Source organism: Mandrillus leucophaeus, unplaced genomic scaffold, assembly GCF_000951045.1.
Source record: "Mandrillus leucophaeus isolate KB7577 unplaced genomic scaffold, Mleu.le_1.0 Scaffold1035, whole genome shotgun sequence".
NCBI classification, from domain to species: Eukaryota; Metazoa; Chordata; class Mammalia; order Primates; family Cercopithecidae; genus Mandrillus; species Mandrillus leucophaeus.
Window position 1 is genome coordinate 123,034 of NW_012098488.1, and position 10,695 is coordinate 133,728.

General features: G+C 49.6%; 2 pseudogenes; one reads left to right on the forward strand and one right to left on the reverse strand.

Moving 5' to 3' along the window:
- Nucleotides 1–8,194, forward strand: part of LOC105538900 — a 53,639-nt pseudogene extending 45,445 nt beyond the window's left edge.
- On the reverse strand, nt 4,278–6,440 carry LOC105538891 (annotated as a pseudogene).
- Nucleotides 8,195–10,695: the final 2,501 nt, after the last annotated feature.

Here is a 10,695-nt window from a genome sequence, read left to right on the forward strand (position 1 = left end):
AGCCACCATGCCTGGCTAATTTTGTATTTTTAGTAGAGACGGGGTTTCTCCATGTTGGTCAGACTGGTCTCAAACTCCCAACCTCAGGTGATCCGCCTGCCTCGGCCTCCCAAAGTGCTGGGATTACAGGTGTGAGCCACTGTGCCCAGCCTAAGATATGTATATTTTTTTATTTTTAATTTCTGTGGGAACATAGTAAGTATACCTATTTATGGGGTATGTTAGATATTTTGATAGAGGCATACAATGTGTAATAATCACATCAGGGTAAATGGGATATCTGTCACTACAAGCATTTGTCCTTTGTGTTACAAGAACTCCAATGATAGTTATTTTAAAAGGTACAATTAATTATTATTGCATATGGTCACCCTGTTGTGCTATCAAGTACTGGGTCTTATTTATTCTTTATATTTTTGTACCTATTAACTGTCCTCACTTTCCCCCACACCTACTGTCCTTCCCAGCCTGTGGTAATCATCATTCCATTCTACATCTCCGTGAGTTCAACTGGTTTTTTTTTTTTTGAGAGGAAGTCTTGCTCTGTCACCCAGGCTGGCATGCGGCTATGGAATCTCAGCTCGCTGCAACCTCTGCCTCCCGGTTCAAGCGATTCTCCTACCTCAGCCTCGCAAGTGGTTGGGATTACAGGCATGCGCCACCATACCCAGCTAATTTTTGTATTTTTAGTACAGATGGAGAATTTCCATGTTGGCCAGGCTGGTCTCAAACTCCTGACCCCAGGTGATCCACCTGCATCAGCCTCCCAAAGTGCTGGGATTACATGCATGAGCTACTGCGCCCAGCTGAGTTCAATTGTTTTAATCTTTAGCGCCCAGAAGCAAGTGAGAACATGTGAAGTTTATCGTTCTGTGCCTGGCTGATTTCACTTAACGTAAGGTCCTCCAGTTCCATCCATGTTGTTGCAAGTGACAGGATCTCATTCTTTTTATGACTGAATGGTAGTCCACTGTGTATATGTGACATTTGTTTTCATCCAGTCATCTGTTGGCGGACAGTTAGGTTGCTTCCAAATTTTGGCTATTATGAGTAGTGCTTCAATATAAAATCTTTCTGTTATTGATTTCTAATATTATACTATCGTGATAAAAATATACATAATATGATTTCAAACTTTTAAAATTTGTTAAGAGTCGTTTTGTGGCCCAATATATGATCTATGTTGGAGAATGTTCCTGTGCCCTTGAGAAGAATGTATTTTTCTATTGTTTGGTGAAATAATCTATCTATGCCTCTTCAGTCTATTGGGTCTATAGTTACTCACATCTACTGTTTCCCTACTTACTTTCTGTTTGGATGGACTCTCTGGTGCTGAAAGTGGGATACAGTAGTCCCCTACTGTTCTTATATTGCTGTAAGTTTCTTCCTTCATTTCTGTTAAAATTTGCTTTATATATTAGGTGCTCCAATGTTGTCATATATTTGACAATTGTTATAACCTCTTTATGAATTGATCTCTATTATTATATAGTGATCTTGTCTCTTATGACAAAATTTGACCAAAAGTCTAATTGTCTGCAATAAGCATACCTGCCCTATCCTCTTTTGCCTATAATTGCATGTAATATCTTTTTTTTTCTTTTTTCTTTTTTTTTTTTTTTTTTTGAGACAGAGTCTCGCTCTGTCATCTAGGCTGGAGTGCAGTGGTGCAATCCCGGCTCATTGCAACCTCCACCTCTTGGACTCAGGAGATTCTCCTGCCTCAGCCTCCTGAGTAGCTGGGACTACAGGTGCCCACCATCATGCGTGGCTAAATTTATTTTATTTTATTTTAATTTTTTGTATTTTTAGTGGAGATGGAATTTCACCGTGTTGGCCTGACTGGTCTTGAACTCTTGGCCTCAAGTGATCTGCTTGCCTCAGCCTCCCAAAGTGCTGGGATTACAAGCATGAGCCACCGCACCTGTCCATCTTTTTCTATTCTTTCACTTTTACTCTAAGTATGTCCTTAAGGCAAAAGTGAGTCTCTTGTAGGCCACATATTATTGAGAATTATTTCTTTATTCATATTCTGCTATTTGATGTCTTTTGATTAGTGGGCTTCATGTATTTACTTTTAATTTTTATAGGTAAGGACCTACTATTGTCATTTTATTAATTGTTTTCTGATTGTTTTGTAGTTGCTTTGTTCCTCTCGTTCTGTCTTCCTTTGTGATTTGTTGGTATTTTTGTAGTGGTATGCTTTGATTTATTTTTTGAGATCGAGTTTTGCTCTTGTCACCTAGACTGGAGTGCAATGGCACAATCTCGGCTCACTGCAACCTGTGCCTCCCTGGTTCAAGCAATGCTCCTGCCTCAGCCTCCCAAATATCTGAGATTATAGACGTGTACTACCACACCCGGCTAATTTTTTAAATTTTTTGCGATGGAGTCTTGCTGTGTTGCCCAGGCTGGAGTGCAGTGGTGAAATCTCAGCTCACTGCAATCTCCAGCTCCTGGATTCAAGCAATTCTCCTGCCTCAGCCTTCCGAGTAGCTGGGATGACAGGTGCCCAACACCACTCCCAGCTAATTTTTATATTTTTAGTAGAGACAGTGTTTCACCATGTTGGCCAAGCTGGTCTCAAACTTCTGACCTCAGGTGATCGACCCGCCCCAGCCTCCCAAAGTGCTGGGATTACAGGCATGAGCCTCCAGTCCTGGCCTCTAATTTTTTCTTTATATCTTGTATATCAATTCTAAAAGTATGGAATTTTGGAATTGTGGCCACCATCATATAAAAATTGCGGGAGGTAATTGTTTCGGAGTGAGTTTCTGCACCAGGCCCCAACAGATCAGGCCAAACCAATGTGAAGTCAAGTTTTTATTTTATTATTATTATTATTTGGTGTTAAACACCTTTAATGTCAGTCATGGCGGCTTCTCAGCACAGTAAAAAATATCGCACATGATCAACATGTTCTGTTCTGGGGAAGGGGGCAAGGGCAGGGGGAATCACCTTCTTAGAAAGTACAACTCAAGTTGGAAGGGCAGGAAGGGGTGGGGGGTGGGCAGAAAACCTTCCGGGTGCCTGTGGCAAAGTGCAGGAGCCCCCACCCCCAAACTAACCTGAGTCCAACCCCTCTGGGGAAAAAAGGGGTACATGAACTCCCCCTACACTGCAGGCGCCTCCCTGTGGCCCAAGGTTCGCACCACACTCCAGCTTGCAGCCCTGGCAGGAGCTGTCTTGGATAGTGAAAAGCTTTGAAGGTCACATACTCCAGGTTATGTACAGGGGCTTGGAGGAGGGAGACTGCCCCTGCGGCGCCCCCAGCTGTCCCCGGCACCTGGAGGGAGCTGCAGGGGTAAGGGGTATCTAAAAGAGGAGCAGGCTTCATTCTGCCCCAAACTGGAAAGGATGAAATGGCTTTACCCGGGAGGAGATAACCATCCTGCCCTCCATTGCTACCCCCACATACTGTCCGTGTTCTCAGGGGCTACTGTGAGTCCTGGATCTTCTCCGGGGTCCCCTACCTGCCTGTGGTAGCTGTGTGAGGGACCCAGGGGTAGGGGGCAGGGCTTGGGGAGTCCCCTTTCAGCCAGGCTGTCCAGGCTGTCTGGGGCAGAAGGAGTGGTGGGCAGAGCCAGAGTCTGAGCCCATTGAGGTGGGGTCAGGACCCCCTCAGGGCTGGGAGTCAGGGCAGAGGCAGCAGTGGTGCCAGTGGGTGGCGGTCCAGGGGGAGAAGCCTCAGCCCCGGGCGCTGCTCCGTGGGAGTGGCCGCTGCACGATCTTCTGGGCACCTCGCCGATCTTCAACTGCAGGTGAAACGGATGCTGGTGACGGGTGCAGGGCCGCCAGGAGCCGCTGCCTGGGTCCCAGGGTCTGGTGCTGAGGCAAGTACCGCCTGAAGCTGCTGGGATAGCGTGGGCAGGATGTTCAGCACACAAACCTTGGAGGGGAAGATGGGTACATAGCAGGCCTGGAGGGCGGCTGTGGCCTGGGGGATGGGACGAAGCCGTGGTCCTGGAAGAGCTGCAGGACCAGGGCCCGGCGCTAGTCCAGGGCACACACAGTGTGGAGGACCGCACCTTCTCCGACTCCGGCTCCCTGAGCCCGTCCTCTGCTTCTCTGCCTGTGCTGGCACAGGGGAAGCTGTCCCCCTCGCACTTGGCACACTTTGCTGTTTTGGGCTCTAGGCTGCAGCTGGAGCGTCTTTTCATCTTGCACTTGGGCGAGGTGGGGTCCTTGGGTGCGGGATCCAGGTCGTGGGGTTTCGTGTGCCCCACCCCACAAAGTTCAGTCAGTTTCTCCTTTGCAGGCGCCATCCCCCGGGTGGCTCAGCCAAGCTGGTGCCTAGGAAAGCCTGTGTTGGGAGGGGCCGTGATGGCTGTGGGGCCTGGTGGCTCCAGGCCACCCACACTTTCAGGTCTCTTGTGCAAGAAGGTGGCAGGATCCATTGGGAGGAACCAGGTTGCCTTGGAAGGTGTCACTGGGTCCCCAACCCCAGGGGGTGGGGGTCCATAGGGGGCCTGCTGTGCTGCCCTGACCAGACTCTTTCCTGAGCCCAGTGAGAAGGAGGTGGTTGCCGAGGTTGAGGAGGAAGCATCCAAGTACATGGAGGAGGAGGACAGGGTGGGACCATAGCCTTGCCAAGGCTGCAGGTGGATTGGGGGGGCCCTGGGGGCTCAGGGTCCAGCAAAGGGGGTGGCAGGGGATAAAGAAGGAGCAGATGACAGGTGCAAACACCTTCCCACCAAAGCCCTTGTTGCCCTCTGGGTCCTCCTTAGAGCTGTCCCCACTCTCACTGTTGGTCACCCGCTCCTTGCACTTGAGATCAATGTCAGTGGTGCTGAAGCCATCATCAGCAATGACATCATCACCCCTTCCTCCTCAGGGCTGACCCCTCGTCACTCGCTGTGTCCTCACTGGCCACATGCTGGGAATGAGAAGCTCAGGTGGGCAGCAGCAGGGCTGCCCACTGGCCACCAAGGCACCTCCCTCACCAGGGGCTGCAGAGGGACCTAGAGCTCCATACTGGGTAGGAGGCTTTGGGCCAGAGTCTGATGCAGCGCCAGACACTACCTGCATTAGTTCCTGTAGTGCCTGATGGTCACTTCCCCGCCGTCCAGGCTGTGTACCCCACTGTGGGAGAAGGCTTGGGGCCCAGCTGAGCCAGGTTCCCTGTGTGCAGCTGTTCTGCCTCACAGAAGCTGCTCCTTGGTATTCCAGCTCAGGAGTGTCTGGGCTGCAACTGACAGGAGCTCAGAGGACACCACACGGCAGTGGCAATGCGCATCTCCAACATGCTCTTCTCCGCGAGCCCTTGTTCACTCCTGCCAGGCCCAAGCTCGTGGAGTTGGCCTCTGAGCTGGACTTCTTTCGGTCCTTGTTGCAAGTGGACCACCTTCACCTGGGAGGTCAGGTCGTGGTACTTCTGCGTCTCATTGGACCCCAGGGTGTTCCACCACTTGCTCAGGTCCGGTTGTCGTGGTTGGGGTGACGCTGGTGGGCCCTGCCAGGGCCTGGTGCCACTTGCTGAAGATCATGACTGCCACTCATGGGCCACTGGATGTGGTCCTTGTCCCATTTGTTGGGGCTGCATCCATCCTTCTCAGAAGATGAGTCCTGTTCCTTGCGCAGGGCACTGAGGGACTGGGTCCAACATCTTCTGGGTGCTAGAGGCAACTGGGTGTCAGGAGACATGATGGACAGGAGGGCATTATTGTCATCATTCTCTGTCTCACCATCCAGCAGGGGGTCCCCCAAGGGGCCCAGGGCTCCTCCCCCATGGTGGGAGGTGGGCCCTTACCAGGTTCAACCACCCCCAAAGTGTGTGGGGGTCTGGACCCTGGGCTTTCTGGGCAGGTGGTTCCAGGAGGCCGCCCAGGGTTAGCACTCCCTGTCCCACCTGGTGGATGCTCATGAGCAACAGCTGCCAACTTGGCAGGTTCTTTTGTCTGATTGGAGGCCACTGAGTGACTGGCAGGTTGCTGGGCCTCGGGCGGCTGCAGGGAGGGATCAGGAAGGGGACGGAATACCAGGGGAACACGGCCACACAGCGAGGTTCCACGTTCCTCCACATGAACATGCCAACGCCACTGCAGGCCTCGCTGGACGCAGGCATCAGGGGTCTGTGGGCCGCATACTTGGTCTGGGCAGGGGGTTCCTGGCAGGGGCTCTCACCTCCTCAGCCCCCTCCTCAGCCAAGGTGGCTTGGGCCCAGAGGATGGGGGCTTGGAGGGGAGCAGAAGACTAGGCCTCAAGTTTTTTTTTGTTTTTTTTTTTGAGATGTAGTTTGACTCTTGTCGCCCAGGCTGGAGTGTAGTGGGGCGATCTCAGTGACCTTCACCACACCTGGCTAATTTTTTGTATTTTTAGTAGAGATGGGGTTTCACCATGTTGGCCAGGCTGGTCTTGACCTCCTGACCTCAGGCAATCCACCCACCTCGGCCTCCCAAAATGCTGGGATTATAGGCATGAGCCACCACGGCCAACTTCATTCTTTCGTTTTTACTTGAAAAACTCCCTTAAGCATTTTTTAAAGGTAGACCTAGTGGTCCTGAATTCCCTCAGCTTTGTTTGTCTAGGGAACATGTTATTTCTTCTTTCTTTCGGAAGGATAGCTTTGTCAGACATAGTATTAGTTGCTGGCAGTTTTTTTCTTTCAGCACTTTGAATGTATTATTCGAATCTGTCCTGAATCGCAAAGCTTCTTCCGAGAAATCTGCTGGTAGTCTAATGAAGATTCTCTTGTCTGTGTCACGCCACCTTTCTCTTGCCTCTTCAACATTTTAAAAAATCTTTAACTTTTGACTATTTGATTATATTGTGACTTGGTGAGTATCTATTTGGTTTGAACCTCTTTAGGAATCTTTAGGCTTCATGGATTTGGTTGTCTAAATCTTTCCCATGATTTAGGCAGTTTTTAGCCATTCTTTCTTTAAATAAGCTTTCTTCTCCTTTCTCTATTTTCCATCTCAAACTCCCATAACCTGGAAATGGTTTGCCTAATGGTGTCTCGTTGGCTTTCTTTTCTCTTTCTTTCTTTTTGTTTTTCTTTTTTTTTTTTGAGACAGAGTCATGCTCTGTTGCCCAGGCTGAAGTGCAATGGCATGGTCTTGGCTCACTGCAACCTCTGCTTCCTGGGTTCAAGCAATTCTCCTGCCTCAGCCTCCCAAGTAGCTGGGACTACAGGTGTGTGCCACCACACCTGGCTAATTTTTGTATTTTTAGTGGAGATGGGGTTTTGCCATGTTGGCCAGGCTGGTCTTGAACTCCTGACCTCGTGATCTGCCTGCCTCGGCCTCCCAAAGCGTTGGGATTACAGATGTGAGCCACCATGCCCAGCCTTCTTTTCTCTTTTTTTTCCTTTGTCCTCTGACTGGATAATTTCAGAAGATCTATATTCAAGTTTACAGATTCTCCTGTTGAAGTTTACTATTGTGTATATTGCCCAGTCTGGTCTTGAACTCCTGAGCTCAAACGATCCTCCCACCTTGGCCTCCCAAAATGCTGAGTTTACAAGCATGAGCCACTGCATCCAGTCAGTCCCAGCACTTTGGGAAGCTGAGGTGGGAGGATCACTTGAGCTCAGGAGTTTGAGATCAGCCCAGGCAACATACTGAGACCTTGTCTCTATATTAAAAAAAAAAAAAAAAAGTCTTTGGGAGGCCAAAGCGGTAGGATCACCTGAGGTCAGGAGTTCGAGACCAGTCTGGCCAACATGGCAAAACCCTATCTCTACTAAAAATACAAAAATTAGCTGGGTGTGGTGGTACATGCCTGTAGTCCCAGCTACTCAGGAGGCTGAGGCAAGAGAATTGGGAGATGGAAGTTGCAGTGAGCCAAGATTGCACCACTGTACTCCAGCCTGGGCAACAGAGTGAGACTCCATCTAATAAAAGGAAAAAAGAAAGAAAAGAAAAATTCCATATCTGAGTGTTTACTCCTGAGTTTTTGAGATTGTTATTAAGATCATGCTCTCCTCTGATGATTTGGGTTTGTTTGATCAGAAAAAAGCATGTTCTTCTGGTTGTTCGGCCACACTGTGGTTTGGTGTCACAACTGCACATTGGTTTCACAGCTGCAGGACAAGTTCGAGCATCTTAAAATGATTCAACAGGAGGAGATAAGGAAGCTCGAAGAAAAGGAAAAACAACTGGAAGGAGAAATCATAGATTTTTATAAACTGAAAGCTGCCTCTGAAGCACTGCAGACTCAGCTGAGTACCGATACAAAGAAAGACAAAATCTAAGAAATAATAGTTTCTCTTACTATTCTATCTGAGAGCCTTATCATTCTACATTCCATCTTCCTGAGGGGCCCAAGGAAGAGTGGAAACTCTCAACAGGTTCACCTTGCCTGCTGCCTAGACAGAGCCGATTTACCAAGACAGGGTAATTGCCATGGAGAATAATTCACACAGAGGTGGCTGTGCTGGAGACCTGAGTTTTATTATTACTCAAATCAGTCTCCCTGAGCATTCAGTTATCAGGGATTTTGTTTGTTTGTTTGTTTGGAGACAGAGTCTTGCTCTGTCACCCAGGCTGGAGTGCAATGGCGCAATCTCGGCTCATTGCAACCTCTGCCTCCCAGGTTCAAGCGATTCTCCTGCCTCAGCCTCCCGAGTAGCTGGGATTACAGGCATGTGCCACCCTGCCTGGCTAATTTTGTGTGTTTAGTAGAGACGGAGTTTCTCCATGTTGGTCAGGCTGGTCTTGAACTCCCGACCTCAGATTATCCTTCCACCTTGGCCTCCCAAAGTGCTGGGATTACAGGCGTAAGCCACTGCACCTGGCCTTAATCAGATTTTTCTAAAAACCAACTGGGAAATCTCCTGGAGTCCCCAAGGTAGATTCAACCCCTGGACCATATCTTGTGATTTTCAGAATGAGAGGCTGGAGGGAGTCTTCAGCCTGTATCTTCAGTGGCAATAGCGCTCTCAGCCACAAGAGGGGGATATGTGCTCAAGACCTGTCAGGCCCCGGATGCCCTGGTTCAGCTTCCAGCCTCCTTCCCTGTTGCCTGCCACCCCACACACTGTTTTTGGACAGCAGTGGGCTTATGTCAGCTGTGATTGTGATCACTCACCTCGGCCACCGGCAGAACTTCCTGCATGCTGCTTTTTTCCTTTTTTTTTTTTTTTGAGTTGGAGTCTTGCTCTGTTGCCCAGGCTGGAGTGAAATGGTACGATCTTAACTCATGGCAACCTCCGCCTCCCAAGTTCAAGTGATTCTCTTGCCTCAGCTTCCCAAGTAGCTGGGACTATAGGCACCTACCACCAAGCCCGGCTAATTTTTTGTGTTTTTAGTAGAGACGAGGTTTCACCATGTTGGCCAGGCTGGTCTCGAACTCCTGACCTCAGGTGATCCACCCGCCTTGGCCTCCCAAAGTGCTGGGATTACAAGCATGAGCCACTGCACCCAACCTGAATTTGGCGAACCTTTGGACAGCTCTCCCCTTGTGTTGTAGCCTCAGGCTTCACAGGTCATCTCCCCCAGCTTCACACTCTTCACTGGTTTCCCATCATTGCCCAGGACCCAGTCTGAACTCCTAATAAGGCCTGTCAGGCCCTGATGCCCTGGCCCCACTTCCGGCCTTTTTTCCTGCTGCAGCCACCCCACGTACTGTTACTAGACAGCTCTGGGCTCATGTCAGCTGCGATTGTGATCACTCATCTCTGCCACCAGCATACCCTCCGGTATGCACCTTTCCAGAAGGATCTTCATAGCATTTCTTATTTATTTATTTATTTATTTATTTATTTATTTATTTATTGAGATGGAGTCCCACTATGTGGCCCAGGCTGGAGTGCAGTGGCACGATCTCGGCTCACTGCAACCTCCACCTCCCGGGTTCAAGAGATTCTTCTGCTTCAGCCTCCCAAGTAGCTGGGATTACAGGCACACGCCACCACACCCAGCTACTTTTTATATTTTTAGTAGAGACGGGGTTCCACCATGTTGGCCAGGATGGTTTCAATCTCTTGACCTTGTGCTCCGCCCACCTCAGCCTCCCAAAGTGTTGGGATTACAGGTGTGAGCCACCACGCCCAGCCTTCCCAGTATTTCATAAGCAGCTACCTCTTTCCAGAAGTCTCCCTCCACCCTGTGAGTGTGTGTAATTCTCTGAGCTTCTATTGAGCCCACTGAGCCCCTGTCACACCACTTAGCATGCTCAGATGGAAGCTCCATGAGGGTGAGCACATGTCAGCCTCATGTACACACATGCCCAGCACCTCGATACCGTGCTTTGCACACCACAGGGCTCAGTAAGGATTTTACTAATTATGGCCAGGTACAGTGGCTTGTACTAATCTCAGTAATTTGAGAGGCCAAGGTGGGAGGATCACTTGAAACCAAAAGTTTGAAACCAGCCTGGGCAACATACTGAGACCCCATCTTTTCAAAATATTAAAAACTTAGCCAAGTGTGGTGGTGTGTGCCTGTAGTCCCAGCTACTCAGGAGGCCGAGGTGGGATAGTCGCTTGAACCCAGGAGTTCAAGGGTGCAGTGAGCGATGATTGTGCCACTGCACTCCAGCCAGCCTGGCAGAATAAGATCCTGTCTCTAAAAAAAATTGACTAAATGTGTGAATGAAGGAGTGAATGAGTGTATTCTTCCCTGTTCCCTGAGAAGGGTCTGCAAAAGCTAGTGCACTTCCTTCCATCCCCTTCCTTCCCTGTTCACCGGGTGCCTCTCATTGTCTCCCAAGCCTCTGCAGACACATCCCAAGGAACAATGCTGCTGAAGGACT